Source organism: Schistocerca piceifrons, chromosome 9, assembly GCF_021461385.2.
Source record: "Schistocerca piceifrons isolate TAMUIC-IGC-003096 chromosome 9, iqSchPice1.1, whole genome shotgun sequence".
Lineage (NCBI taxonomy): Eukaryota > Metazoa > Arthropoda > Insecta > Orthoptera > Acrididae > Schistocerca > Schistocerca piceifrons.
In genome coordinates, this window is record NC_060146.1 from 32409220 (window position 1) to 32425778 (window position 16559).

The window sequence follows — 16559 nt, forward strand, 5'->3', positions numbered from 1 at the left end:
AGCTACATTGTTGGGTTAAAGGCCACATCTAAGTGGGTAGATGGGGCGAAGAGGGATGCAGCAGAAGTCGGAATTATGGCACAGATGCTCTACCATAGAACAGAGTTCAGAAGCAGTGTTCAGTATAAAATGATTTCAAAATAAACCACGAAACAGAAGGCCCAAATGGACAATTTCCGAGGAGGAGAGGAGAAAGAAAAAAAAGTGAAAGAATGAAGCGGTGTGGGAGAAGAAACGCCAAGAAGACAATTTCTCTGGGATCCGGAGTTGGCAAAATTCAGAAACTTAAAAAAAGTTAATGGAAAACATGTATGGTATTAGCTTCATAAAGGTGTTTCTGAAATTGGGAGCACAAATTCTTAGTGTAAACATTATAAATGAGAAAGATTGGCTGTTCTCTGGGGGTTTCACAAGTTCCACAAATATAGAACTGGCATTTGTCAAACTTTTATTTGCAATCTCTCTGATAGACAGCATGATGGTGGGCCACATGCAATTGAAAATCAGCCTTGGCAGAACTGAATAGCTGGCATGCAATCCCTGACCACTGTCCATGCATGAAGGGAGGCAGAAGGATCTAGAGATAACCAAGGAACATAACAGAGTGAGTGGAGTTTTGTGCTACCAATTTCCTAATCAATATTTATGTTTGCTGTTTCAAATGAATATAGTTTTGTAGTTGTTCATGTGCCACCTTGAGAACCATATCTGTGTGTGTCCCTCTCAGAGAATAAATGGAACTGAATTTGGCCAGCTATGGACCGCATACAACTTAAGACTTATGGTGTTTCTTTTTCTTCCGTTCTTCCCAGTACTTCATTTTCTCACCAACTGCTCGTCACTGCTCATCTGTCCACACTCTCTTGGGTCGAGGTTTTGGCGCATCTTCTTCATAGTTTGCGTTTTCTATAAGTAGCCTAAAGTCATTCCTGTCACGTATTATTTCTTCTGGAACACCTATTTTGTTGGCATCTTTCTTTACTGCTTATATCCATCCTACAGTGTTTTTCAGTTTACTAACTTAATTAAACATTTTCTTTGTAATCCGTGTTTCTTCCATTCTTTTTAAATGTCCATAAACCTTTAGCCGTCTCTTCCTCATTGTATCTGTGATCTTTTCTGTATTTTTGTATAGGTCTTCATTTCTCCTTTTAATCCACCTATTTTCCTTGTTCTTCTCAGGACCTAGAATTTTTCTTAATATTTTTCTCTCTCTTTTTTCTAGTTCTCTTAATTCGTCTTTCTTATTCAATGTTAGGCACTCTGATCCATATGTTGCTTGTGTCCTAATAACTGAATTATAATGTTTAATCTTTGCTTGTATGGATATTGATTTCTTATTGTAGTAGTTTTGTGTTAATTTATATGCAAATTCCAACTTTTTTATTCTTTCTTTATTTGTTGTGTTATCCAGTCCATTGGCTTGGATCCACTCCCCCCAGGTATTTGAATCTATCAACTCTTAATTTTTCCATACTTTGTTTTCATAAACTTTTCTGTATTATATTTGTGTTCTATATACTCGGTTTTTTCGTAGGATATTTTTAGCCCAGTCTTTTCAGCAGTCTTGTGTAACATATCAAGCATAACTGTTGCGTCTGTTCGGTTTTCAGTTATCAATGCCATATCATCCGCAAAGGCTAAACATTTTACTTCAAATTTGTTCTTTCCTTGGCCCATGCTTATACCCTTTGTGCCTCTGTTTTTTAATGTGTTTTCCCATGTTTTTACTACTTTATCTAAAACCAAGTTAAAGAGAATTGGGAACAGTCCGTCACCTTGTCGAACTCCTGTTTTGATTTTGAATGGTTCAGAAATTTCACCTTGAAACTTAATTCTTGATGTTGTATCTGTGAGCGTTTGTTCAACAAGTCTTCTGGTGTTTTCATCTATCCCTGATTCATAAAGTATCTGGAATAGTGTTAGTCAACTGAGTCGTAGGCCTTCTTGAAGTCCACGAAAGTAACTACTGCATTTTTATTTTGTATAGCTCTCACTCTCAAAATTGTTTTTAAATTAAGAATCTGTTCTGCACATGATCTACCCTTTCTAAATCCTGCTTGATAATCTCCTATATCAGGGCCTGCTTGTTCCTCTATTCTATTTAAAAGCGTTTTAGAAAGTATTTTGTATGTCACTGGTAACAAGGATATGCCCCTGTAGTAGTTGGTGTCTGTTTTATCTCCTTTTTTATGGAGAGGGTGGATCAAAGCTTGTTTCCAGTCACTGGGTATGATTCCTTTTGTCCAAATGTCTTCAATTACTTTGTGAATTTTCTGACATGCGGATAAGCCCCCTAGTTTCCACATTTCTGCCACTATCCCATCCTCACCTGGTGCTTTGTTATTCTTCAATGCTTTGATAATCTTTTCTATTTCTTCTAATGTAGGTGGTTCCGACGGTGGATTTTCATGTTGTGGTTTTTGAAATTGTAACCTGTCATTAGGCTCCTCACAATTTAATAGATTTTCAAAGTATTCAGCTAAGATTTGGCAGTTCTCTTTATTGCTTAAAACCATTTTTCCATTTTTATCTTTAAAATGTAAGCTTGGTGACTGGAATCCTGTTAAAACTTCTCTGAAAGTCTTATAGAAGCCTCTAGTGTTGTTCCTTTTGAAATCAGAATCCATTTCTTCTAATCTGTCTTTGTCATATTTTCTTTTCACTGATCTGATGATTTTTGCTGTCTTTTTCCTTTCTTCTTTAAACTCTTCCCAGTATTCGTGTTTCTTATTACTGTTCCATTTTTTCCATGCCTTTAGTCGATTGTCAATTGCTTCATCACACAGCTCGTTCCACCATCTGTGTTTTGGTATTCTTCGTGGCTGTCCCATTTCTTTAACTGACTATCATTGTTTCTTTAATATCTTCCCAATTATCCATTTTTCCTTGTGTTTAGTATATGACAGAATTTGTCCTGCTTTTGCAGGAGAAATTTAGTGTTTACTCTTGGAAATCGTCTTGGTTTTGGTTTAGGTTTGTTTGGTTGGAACATGGTCTTTATTTCTGTCAGATAATGATCTGAGTCTATGTTTAGGCCCTTCCTCACTCTGACATCCAAGATTTCCTTGTAGTTGCGAGTCGTTATTGCCACATGGTCTAACTGATATTCACCTTGATTTGGATTAGGTGATACCCACGTTTTTTTCTTTCTTGTAAGTTTCCTGAAACATGTCGACATTAATTTTAGATTAAACTGTCTACAAAAATCTATGAGTCTTTCCCCATTTCTGTTGGTTCTTGCATGTGCTGGATAATCTCCAACTACTGATTTAAATTTTATTTCTTTGCCAACTTGTGCATTAAGGTCTCCCACTAAAATTTTTATATGTTCTTTTGGTAATATGGATGTTTCGTGTTCAAGCATTTCCCAAAAATCTTCCACTTTGTCAACATTTGTTCTGTTATGTTGGTTAATAGGTGCATGTACATTTATAATAGTGTAGCCTTTATTGCCTGACTGGAACGTCAGAAATGAAATTCGTTCTGATGGGGAGCTAAAATTAGTTATTGATTCTGTAAGTTGCTGTTTGACCATAAATGCGGTCCCTAATATAGTCGTATCATTGGAATTTTTAATGGCTGGTTTTCCTTTGTAGATCCTGTGTCCACCTGATTCAAATGCATTTTCATCCAGATACCTTGTTTCTTGAAGAGCTAATGTAAGTATGTTGCGTTGATTGAGAGTGTCCGTTAGGTATTTTAGTTTTCCAACTTTCATAAGTGTGTTGATATTCAGAGTCCCCAGTAGATGTTTTTTCTTGGGTCTTATCTTTGAAGAAGTACTAGGAAGCTCCGACTCTTCCTTACATTATGTTCTAGGCTCTCCAGAATCCAAAGGCCTAGTTGCACCGCCATGTATAGCGATGGAAGATTGGTTACTTCCTGGAGTAGTTTTCATTTTGAAGTTTACCATCATGTCTTAGGTTAAAGTTTGGTTTGGGGAAAGGTAGTTGAACCTTTCGATGATAAAAATTCAAGCATTTAGCTTGAGGCCGCCACTAACATGTGGGACAGACGCCTTTTGCAGCCGCCCACTGTGGGAACAGACACTACAGTCTGGTGCTTTTATACAAAAGCCTGCCTCTTCCGCCAGTTCCGCCGTTCTGATGATCTTCATCACTGCCTTCACTGCTGTTGAGGTCTTCACCGTTTCCCTGGCAAGGGACCCTCACGAGGTACCATCACCCGGGCCAGGTGAACCAAGGTTTTTTAACGAGGTGTTACTCCTCCCCCTCCTCCTTTATATATATAATAGAGGGAAACATTCCACGTGGCAAAAATATACCTAAAAACACAGATGATGTGACTTACCGAACGAAAGTGCTGGCAGGTCGATAGACACACAAACAAACACAAACATACACACGAAATTCAAGCTTTTGCAACAAACTGTTGCATCCTCAGGAAAGAGGGAAGGAGAGGGAAAGACAAAATGATGGGGGTTTTAAGGGAGAGGGTAAGGAGTCATTCCAATCCCAGGAGTGGAAAGACTTACCTTAGGGGGAAAAAGGGACACGTACACACGTACACACACACACACACACACACACACACACACACACACACACACACACACACATATATCCATCCACGTGTGTGTGTGTGTGTGTGTGTGTGTGTGTGTGTGTGTGTGTGTGTGTGTGTGTGTGTGTGTGTGTGAGAGAGAGAGAGAGAGAGAGAGAGAGAGAGAGAGAGAGAGAGAGAGAGAGAGAGAGAGAGAGAGTGTATACCCGTCCTTTTTTTTCCCCTAAGGCAAGTCTTTCCACTCCCGGGATTGGAATGACTCCTTACCCTCTCCCTTAAAACCCACATCCTTTCGCCTTTCCCTCTCCTTCCCTCTTTCCTGATGAAGCAACCATTGGTTGCGAAAGCTAGAATTTTGTGTGTCTATCGACGTGCCAGCGCTTTCGTTTGGTAAGTCACATCATCTTTGTTTAAGTTTGTCTTTGCAGACATTACATTGCAGTTTACACCAGATTTGCGAGAACATGAAACCACAGAGAAATTTCTATAAAGATATTTTTGTGAAGTTTTGCAAAAGTGGAGAGAGCTGCAAAGGACACAAATCTAGTGAAAGAAGAAGGGTTTCCTAAAATAAAAAACAAAATTGTGAAGGGTGTAAGTGCTACTATTTGTTTTGACTATAACCTCTGCTAATAAAAAGGGATAAACTTGATTTTAAAAAAAAGTGGAAATGAGTAATAACCCTCATAACTAAATCATACAACACATTCCTAGACAAAAATTGTGCTCTAAGAATCAAAATGTAAAATGACATCGTTCAAAAAGATTTCGGGTTTGCAGCCGATCGCCGTAAACTTCATTGCATGATATTTCGGTTGGACAACTGCCCGCCATCTTCAGGTGAGCTGAATGAGGACTGACGAAGACGTTCCGTTCCAGCTTATATAGTGCGCTGATAGTACTGCAGCACATGCATTGCGGTCGCAGAGACAGAAGGGCCACACCATCCGGCGACAGCGTCCTCGCTGGTGGAACTGCAATACTCAGCTGCCGTCGGTATTGTCGATGGCCACAGCTATCGAAGTCTTCTGGCATCTTCGACTCTAGTAAATTTCGGAGGTGATGGATTCCATTTGTTATTCAATTGGTAACCAGTGTCACAGTTCATTACATTTCCCGCAATGCATATTTCAACAGTTCTTTGATAGTCCCAAAAAGTTGTTGCTGTGGCCAAAATCGAAGTTTTGTCATACTCCATTGAATGTCCGTTAGAAATACAATGTTCCGCAACTGCAGACTTACTGGGTTGCAGTAGGTGAGTGCAACATTGATGTTCTGTACTACGCTCCTCCACTGTACACGTTGCCTGTCCTATATAGGCCGTACCATATTGACACAGTATTTTGTAAACTGCCGCCCTCTGCAGTAACAAATCATCCTTCATCGATCTCGGCAAATCCGAAATCTCAGAAGGTGGACGAAAAACCACTTTCACATCAAAATTATTAAGAATCCTCGCTATCTTGAAGCAGATATTTTCAACGAAGGGAAGAAAAGCTAGGGACTTGGCTGGCGCGTTCTCTTTATCCACTTCCCAGTTCCTGGCTCTAGTTGAGAAGGCCCTATTAATTTTCCGGGTCGAGTACCCATTGTCTCTGAACACTGTCCTCAAATGTGCAAGTTCCTTAGGCAAATTCTCTGCATCCGACACTGTATGTGCTCTATGCACAAAGGTTTTAAGTATACTCGTGGTCTAGGATGGGTGATGGCAATTTGAAGAATGCAAATACAAATCATTGTGAGTGGGCTTATGCTAGACAGAATGTCCCACCGTGCTGTCACTCTTCCATTTAACCAAAACATCCAGGAATGGAAGGCAGCCATCTTTCTCTAGTTCCATAGTAAATCGAATATTCTCATGACTGGAGTTAAGATGGTGAAAAAACTATTAACTTTTCTTCTCCGTGGGGCCACACTATCGAAGTGTCATTGAAGTATCTCCAAAAAGCAGTTGGTTTACAAACCACTGATTCGAGTGCTCTTTCCTCAAAATCCCACTCACACTGATTTGTATTTGCATTCTTCAAGTTGCCATCACCCATCCCAGGCCATGAGTGTATTTAAAACCTTTGTGCACAGGGCACAAACGGTGTCGGATGCTATATGTATGTTTTCAGTAATAATAGAAAGCGAACTCACGAGAACTGTAAGCCATCCTGGGTCACTTAGATTTTTGAAAAGACTTCACTGCACATCCAGCTATGAATCGGTTTGTGTCACTTGCGCACTGCCTCAGTACAAATAGAAACTGAATTCGTGAGGACTGCACACCGTCCTGGATCACTTAGATTTTGTGGAAGTAACTGTTTGTGTGCCACCCGTAATGATACCAAAACTGCGTGGCAAGTGGTGAAATTATTTTCCACTTTTGTGGTGACCAATTAACTTAGATTATTAGAAGTCAGGACGGAAGACCATTTGTTGGAAACTTACCATAGAGGTCTCCTCTGAACTGCTTATAGTGCTGTTTATGATAGACACTTCATCATCATCAGGAATATTGTATTACTATGTTGTGCGTGTGAAAGTTTATCCAATATATCGATCAATTAGAACTCGAAACTATCATTTATAAACATAGTTCCTGATCCTGTTGAGTAAATAGAGAGTAGAAACATTTTTTTCAGTCAGCAAAAGAATAACATGGACTTGCGAGATAGGAAACTATGGCCAGCATGTTCTCCATCGCTTTCAGACTGACCACAAAAAGAGTTTTCAGGAACTTGTAGAAGATGGCAAACAATATTTCCTATTTCATGTTATTAACCCATTGCCCCAGAACACTCGTATATTTTGTGAGTGTCTGACAATTTTGATTAAATCAGGCCCTGCTTTAGACTGTTTCTGGTTAATTATCTTCACATCTATTTAAATGCTATTTTATTCGTACTGATGTTTCAACTCGTGGCCATTAAGCTTTGTTGGAGAAGAACACAACCAACACCAACATCTGTCAAATATTTAAATATGCACCTAGTATCAGGTTTCTTAGTATTGAAGGATACTTTTAGTGGTCTTGTTGTACCCCTACTAAATCAATTTCATTAACATTGTTTTATATCAATTATTATTTCATTTTAGTCTCTTAAATTGACAGCAAATTAGGAAAGTGTTACATCTGACATGTTTTGTTTTTATTGACAATCCATCATCATTAGTGATTATGTAAATATATTATACAAACAATGTCATTTAATGTAAAAATTTGAAATTTTCCTGGTGAATCAACTGTTACAGCATTAAAAGGTATCCTCTGAAGGAAAAAGCACACTGTGTATTTTGGCTGGACGAGGCAAAATATCCAATCACAATGTATCGAAGGTGCAGAACAACTTACAGTGAACTGCAACCAGATGTCAGGTTGATTAAGGAATGGATGTAAATTCCCTCCCAGTTGAAGGGAAGTATAGCAAAAGTGATCTTCAACATCTGTAGAGTTTGCCCAAAACATCCAGATAGTGTTTACATGATCTCAATCCAAATTAGTGAGAGAAACAGGATGTCACCTCCAGGTACCGAAAACCACTGTACACAGAGTGTTAAACACAAAGTTGCAAATGTATGCATATATAATTCAAAACTTGCGATTCACTGAAACCATGTGATCGTGAACAACAAATAGAATTTGTCAACATTTAGTTCCGTATCGAAAACAATGAAAATTTCTTAAAGCAAATAGTATTTATTGATGAAACATTTACGTGGCACTCTAAATAAACATAATGTACATAATTGGGCAAATGAAAAGTCAAGGCTTAGGAGGGAACACACAAGGGATAGCCTGAAGACAAATGTATGGGGTTTACTAATATCTGACAAAGTCATCGGCCTGCTCTTTTTCTGCAAAATACTTGTTATTGGTACTATGTACTTGGATACGTGTCATAATTATGTTATACTTCAATTCCTGGAGATGGAGCCCCATGTCATCTTACAACTGAATGCAGAACCACCTCATTGGGCAACACAGGTCTGGGAGTCTTTGGATGAAGAATTTCCATATTGGTTTAGTGGAAGGGATGGTCCAGTCCAACAGCCACTACAATCACCAGACATTACTCCATGAGACATGTGCCAAGGTTTATGCTACATCTCTGTTAGACATGGGCTATTCAAACTGTTAAAAGTGCCCCCTTAAATCCTCGAAAATAAGTGGCCCGAGATAGAGTACTATTTGGATATTTGGCACATCACTAGCAGTGCTCACAATGATGCATTAAATGACATTACATATGAGTGAAACCTTAATGATCGTTCGTGTGTGCGCGCGCGAACATGTGTCCTCACATTACCACTTTAAATCAGGGTACACATTCTGGGAGACCCTGTATTATCCAAAACATTTATTTTTTGGAAATACCACTCTAACACGTACTTCCCCTATTTTTTCATTCTGCTCATTTGAAATTATCTGGTTGACAGGAATTTCACCAATTTTAATAAAAGCTATGCAGTGTTGCTGCTTTCCCTGTCTTGCATTTAGCAACAATCTTGCAAAACTCTTGAGAAACTATTCTCACACATTAACTACACTTTGGAACAGAAGAACCAAATATTTTGTGTGTCCCCACAAGCAAAAGTCCAGTAATCTGAAGTAAGTGCACAAGGTGGTCATACAACAGGAGCACCACTGCCTATTCACTTGTCATGGCAAGCACAATCTAAGTATAATTGCCTATTACAAAGGACACATACTGTTGCCACATTACACTACAGTCTGTGTATGAAATCGGACATTCTCCAATAATTTTTTATGTTCTGTTGGGCCTGCTGTATAGTATACATTGATATAACACATTATGGAAATGAATGCTTCACACCAGTTGCAATACGGTGATATGTTCTTTAATATTTTACATGACAGCCCTGCTTCAACTTATTGCTATTGTCAAGTGAAATGTAGTTAGAAGTGATGACCATACTGCATCTATAGTAAAGTCTTTCTGTTATGTCATGGTAAGTATAACAGTTCTTATGGTTCCGAAACTTAAGTTTTTGTCAGATATTTTGACAGTTCAGTTTTGACAGTTCTTTATTATTATGCTATATGCTCACGAAGTCTGGTAAGTTGTATATACTCTGTAAACATGGAAAAAATTTCTCACAAAATAGCAAAAACATTAAAACATAGTGATATTAATTTGTGTGTTTATTTGCTGTGATTCATTTCACTGATAAAACTTCATAATATGGACATTCTGGGCCTACCTCCTGATTTTCCTCCTTCCTTCCAAGATGTTTCGCATAAGGCCGTTACGTCGAATTAGATTCCAATTAATTTAAGTTTTCTTCTGTGTATCATATTAATATCCTTCTATCTTAAATTTCTTTCAGTGTTTGTCCATCAAATTGTTTGTTCAGTATAGAATGTCTTTGTGCCTCTTCTCCATGTCCACGTTCTCATTGCTTGTAATTTTTTCTTTCCTCATTTCCCCAGTCTACCCATCACAACCAGGGCTTAAAATACTCCGTGTAAGTGTTTTGATTGTTTCTGTATTAAGGTGATTGTTCGCTAATGAGCTACTTTTATTTCTGAATGCTTGTTTAGTCATTGCAATTCTTCTTTTGGTATCCATTACACTTCTGTTATTGTTCTTCCTGAGTAGCAAAACTAATTTACTTGCATTAGCATTTTATTTTCTATCTTAATGTTTGCCCTTATTTGTCAGTTTGATTTATCTACTACCATTATTTTAGTCCTGTTTGTGTGTATTTTCAGTTTGTGGTTGTCTAAGCCTCAGACAATTTTTAATGTACAGGGTGTAGAGTCTTGTACTGCAAGGACGCAAGCGAGAGGATGCTGTTATGGGTGGCTGGTATTCTCTTTCTACCACACAAATGCACACGTGGATTAACACAGTTCTTTATTTACTTTAACTGGATACTTAATTTGAATATAGTCCATGTGTTGTGGTACAAGCTCATCAGTAGAGACCGGATTACATGCATTTGCATATTTGGCTCCATTTCACCTGTTATTGCACTAAAAACAAGTGACGACGCATATTTTCACTATGTTTACAATATTTTAAAAATTTAGATGGGCAGTCTCTAACTCAATCTAGTCTTGATGTCTCACAGATTGACCATGACCTAGAACTGCGTGCAATCGCTTACCAAGAGGCCACTGCCTAGTGGAATCATTACAGAAGAGGAACAGGAACAGGAACAGGAAGACAGAGTCAATGCTCCTGCACCCGCAACCCTGGTTAATCCCCACTGCTGTCATACCATGTGTGTTGGCAACAATTAAATTAAATTACACAAGCTTTTAGTCGCACGTCCATTGTTTCAGTTTAGCCTTCTATTTACTTGTACACAGTTGAACATGTTTACGACATTTAGTGTTGCGTGCCATGCTGCCCGAAAAAACAAATGTCGTTTCGTGGATAGCTGACCATCCTGGAACATTGCAATATGACAGAATTTTTATATGCAAAAAATGTTTCAAACAGACCACCATGTCAAGACTAAGTCTTGATATCACAGGAATGCAGAAGAAAGGACCACAACAACAATTTCTGACAACAGCAAGGTGCAGTAGCAGGGATTTGTCCAAAGGTAACCAAAAAAGACTATTTAAAATAGATCTATGTGAAGCATTCATTCATTGCAGCAATATTCCTCTTCATAAACTTACAAACCCTATCCTCAAAGGCTTCCTGCACTAATATTGCATAAATCAGAATATACCAAATCAATCAACATTGTGTAAAAATTATATATCGACAATTTACGCAATTGTTCTGGAAGAAATACGCAATGAACTTGAGGACAGCAGAATCTGGATTTCAGTTGACGAAACTAGACACTTGTGGCATTACATTGCAAATTTAATTGCTGGTGCTTTAAAAGAAGAGCCTCCTGCTTCCTATTTAGCAGCCTGCAAAGAACTTGAAAAAGTAAATCATTCTACAATCACCAGATTTGTGAATGAGGCTATGGGAAAAATATTTCCAGAATCTTCTGCAGATGATAGGGTGTTTGTGCATTTCAAATGCTGCTCCCTGTATGATCAAAGCAGCGAAAGCCCACCGAGTATTTTAACCAAATTTGATTCCTGTGATGTGCTTTGCTCATGGAGTACATCGCCTTGCTGTAGAAGTATGTTCCACGTTTTTGAAGGTAAATAAACTGATTTCATCCACAAACAAAGTGTTTCTAAAGGCTCCTGCTCGCATCAAGACCTACAAAGAGAAACTACCAAATGTGCTTTTAGCTCCCGAACCAGCGGTAATTTGTCTGGGTACGTGGTTCGAAATTGTGTTGTTTTACAATGAACATTTTGAGGCCATTAGAGGGGTTGTAAACAACTTCGATAGTACAGATGCTTTGGCAGTTGGCCAGTGCAAGGGAGCTTTTAATGATACCGGTATTTAAAAAAAAAAAAAAAAAAAAAAAAAAAAAAAAAAAAAAACCCACCCTCAAGGTTTGGTGCCGAATGAATCTACTCAGTTAATGAATAAAAGTATTATAGTGAACTTCTCATTGTCGGAGGTATTCCCAAGAAAAGTCTGAAAGCATTTTAAACAATAACCCAGGCTTTGAACCCTTGGACCAAATTGATAGTTTTAGTAATGGGATGGGTGTACTTTTTTCAGAAACAATAAGTGCCAACACAGCACCCAAATTCAAATACTGGGCAGTTACCTCAGTTGATGTAGAATGGTTCTTTTTTGCTTATAAAATTGTTTTGAGTGATAAAAGACACAACTTGATTCTTTATGTTTACAATAGTAGAAAAATGTAAAATAAATTGTAAATGATGCTTTGGTCCAAGAGTATTAATTAATATGTTTTTAAATAAAATATTATGGAGTTTTTGAGTGTGCCCTCCAGCGTGTGATACATCTCGAAGTTAGTCCTGTACATATTGATTGTTTCACTGTGACTCACTCGTATCGCACCCGCTTGCTACCGACAACAATACCAAAAAAGAAATAATTCTTTAAACACTGTATGCATCCCCATTTTGCAAATTTTTAGAAAATAATCCCAGAAAGGCCTCCTTCCCAATCTCTAGCAGAAAGTGTTCAGAAAATCATATCAGCATTCTGAATGTACCAATTTTTCCATGTGTCCAGCGCTCTTCCTCATAATCGATATGCACAGGTTTGACTTCAAGATATAATGCACGCAGTAACCACCATGTTTTTTAATTATTTGATCTTGCATATTTCAACACTTTTCATGCATTTATAAGCATTTTTCATACATATTTTAAACTTTTACTGATTAGTAGAGACCGGATTATACGCATCATAAATAGTCCTCTTGGAGACAATATCGGTAATCTCACTATTACAAACTTTAGCCTCACTATAGGCTCTAATCTGGTGGCTATGTACTGACATAGCCTGGGACCTGCTCAGCAAATGAATGACAGACTGCAAATTGGAGTGTGAGTGAGGTATGCCCCCGGTCCACGGCAGTGGCCTAAATACTTGCTGCCGAGACGGCATTGGCAGCGTGTTGCTAGTTGGTGTGTCTCTGGCTTCTCTCATGATAGGCACACTTGATTCAGTGCCTACTAATTAATTCACATCTTTGCTGACCAGAGTGCTGGGGGACAGCTTATGCCCGCATGCTGCCCCCCCTCCCCGAATTGCCGCACCGTTCTTGTGTAAGGAGAAGGGGGGGGGGGGGGGGGGGGCGGGTGGATGCAGAAATGAGCTGGGCCAGAAGCCGTGACTGTGGAGGACGGCGTACTGCCGGTCGTTCCCCACCATCTGGCTTGCGAGACAACAAGAACATCCTCCAGAAAACTGCTGCCAGAACAAATGTCCATGGCTGAGGGCACGTTGTGGGCCGATGATGGCGACGACCGGTCCACGTCCGTGGGGTCGGTGAGGGGGTCCATCCACTACTACTGCAGTGCCCTCGTGGCACCAGCAGGCAGCTGCGAAGGCTGCGCGGTCCTGTGAGGCCGTAAAGCTGAGGGAAGAAAAGCGGCAGAATCACGGGATAAATGACACGCAGGAATTTGGTTCTGATGACGACGCTGCAAACCGTCCGGACCTGCAGTCGAGTACATCAAAGAGCCAATGTGTTCTGGGATCGTGGCTCTTTCACAGTGCCCACGGTTGCCACAAATCCCGAAAAGAACAAGATCACATGGCACAAAGCGATACTCGCCGCCCACTGGCAGCACTGGATGCTGCGGTGGGTGTAGCAAGTGTAGCAGCGTCCGACGGTGGTGGCCGTACAGAAGTTCCACCAGTGACTGACTGCCTCACGGTGGGACGGTCTGCGGTGGGAGCAATATGAGGGGAGAAAGAGTTGCAGCACCTCTTCCCATGTGTGAATGGTACGAAGCTTGACCGTCTATTGTTTAAAAGTGTGGATGAAGCGTTCTGCTTCTCCATTGGACTGGGGGTGAAACGGTGCACTTGTTAGATGATTAATGCCATTTCGTTCACAAAACTGTTCAAAATCACGTGAAGCAAACTGCGGTCCAGTGTCCGACACAAATACTTCTCCAAACCTTTTATGCAAAATACGGAGGACAACACTTTAACGGTGTTTCGCCATGTGGTCGAAGGCACAGACACTGCAAATGGGAATTTACTAAAAGAGTCAACCAATATGAGCCAATAAGTGTTCCAAAATGGTCCTGCAAAGTCAATGTGCACTCATTGGGCGATTGAGTCTTAGGCCAAGTTGAGAATTTCTGTGGTGGAGCAGATTCGTTTCCCGTGCGTGCGTGACACTGTGACATCATTAGTCTAATGTGGGTGCCCATGCTCTGGCAAGAACTGTGCCGTCACACTAACTGTTTAGTGCGAACAATTCCCCAATGTCCTTGGCGGAGTAATCGCAACGCATCCTTTTTGCAACACTTGGAAGAATAAGCACACACGATTGTCAACTGTCATTTTTAACTAGAATCACACACTGTTGAACTGAAAGTTTACACCGACGTGCAATATATTGGCACACAACTACATTCCGAATACTGTTCGATGACCGAGACCGAAATGTGTGAATCTATTGCGACAAAACATTCGGGTCAGGGTCTCCTTCCGTGGCCTGTGCAAATTTTTCTGTAGTGTAAAGGAAAAGATTCCAGCAATTCAGAGTCCTGCGCATCGATTTTGCAACGAGATGCGGCAAATGCATCAAAATCGGAGTCTGGGACAATTAGGTGAGATAGCTCATCTGCATTGCTACGCTTTGCTGTAGGTCTGTATACAGTTTCGTATTGATACAGCGAAAGCAACAACGCTGCAGTTTTTGAGAAGTGTGTGTAGAAATCAGCTTTGAAAGATGAAACGAGGACTGCAAAAGTTTGTGATCTGTCACTAAAACAGGGTGTATACGTGGACAAGGAAAAAAAAAATCCCGGATTTTTCCCGGTTAAAAAAACACACTTTTTCCCTGGTGAAAATACATTTCTTCCGTGTTAAGTGACAGTATACTTATCCTTGGAACTGTAAAACTTATCAATCCTTTAAATGGTTATGGTTCTATACACCGGCATAGAACTTCTCAGCCCTTTAGAAAACGAAACTAAGAAAAAAAGACCACGTAGGCTGGATATTTTTGTATTACGAAAGTATAAATTCTAATTCCAACAAACACCGCACGTTACTTTCCGAAACACTGAAATCGAGATTGCGATGCACTTTTGTAAGCCAGTCATTGGTCGTGTCGTGTGATCTCGCGGGCTGATACAGCTGATAATATTCAGGGCTTAGGACACGTGATGTAGTCAGCCAATATCATTATCACTGTTAGTGCATACATACATATAGGAAAAGTTAATGGTGTAAATTAATATACATAGTGTTGCTATAAGAAAAGCACAGCTTCCACATATAATATTGGTCTCGACAATTAATAAGCTGCAAGAGAAGCTAAACTTTCACATATAATGTTGATCTTTTTTGTGTGTGTTACACTTTAATATATATCACACAAATGTGCCAGTAAAATTTTTAATACCGATATAAATGTGATCTCCTGGGCTGAAATTTTTTCTAAAAGGTCTTCCTCAAACAGTTGATTTTTGAAAGAGTCAAATGCTCTGTGATTTAAGAAATTCATCGCACATTCTAGCACTTAGTTCATCTTGCTTAAAAAGAAATTTACTTTGAAAGTAACGCTTTTCAATCAATCATTCGCAATATTTTACCGCAACCTGTTAGAAAGAGATTCGTTTCTGCAGTTGCCAGAGAGTGCCAGATAACAGGAGTCACCGCGTTTGCGCAGCTATGATGACGCAGGAATTCCGTATGTTCATACTTGTAAAACATTGAAAGACCATACATTATGTCATAAAACAAACAAGACATCAGAGGAATTTCGTGAACCATACTAAAATGCATTATTCGGCTTAAAGTGCACTGTATTATCTCACGTTTGTTTCTTTAATATGGCATGATGCCAAACGTGCTAGAAGATTAAATGCAAAATATGGTTCAAATGGCTCTGAGCACTATGGGACTTAACATCTGAGGTCATCAGTCCCCTAGAACTTAGAATAACCTAAACTTTACTAACCTAAGGACATCACACACATTCATTCATGCCCGAGGCAGGATTCAAACCTGCGACCATAGCGGTCGCGCGGTTCCAGACTGAAGCGCCTAGAACCGCTCAGCCACCCCGGCCGGCGATCTAATGCAGCAAACACTTGAAACTAGCCAGTGGTGTGGAATTAAACACTTCGTTTCAAATAAATTGACTACCTCAGCAGAAAATATTAATAAAGCCATATTTATTTAGCAAACCGACAAAAATATCTTCATTGTTCCGCAAGGCGATTAATACTTGACTGAAATTGCCGCCCGGGGCAGATACCCCGATTTGCTCCAAGTGAATGTGGCAGCTTGCACCCGCCAGTATAATTCTTCCGGGTAGCATCTTGCTGCTTGCTTATACAGCTAACAGCCATACTTTTATAGCCAGAAGCGCATGCGTGCGCATGGGCTCGCTCGCAACTGCTCACATGAATCTAATGTAAACAGTTGTGACGTCATGCTCATCGGAGGCAATTTGTTGTTATGAAGCATTGCAGCGTCTTCCTAAAG

At 39.7% G+C, this 16559-nt stretch overlaps 1 protein-coding gene across 3 annotated transcripts in view; it reads right to left on the minus strand.

Annotated features, from left to right (window-relative positions):
* Positions 1-16559, minus strand: part of LOC124716893 — a 155013-nt gene that overhangs the window by 98561 nt on the left and 39893 nt on the right. The gene's annotated exons all lie outside the window — the stretch shown is intronic.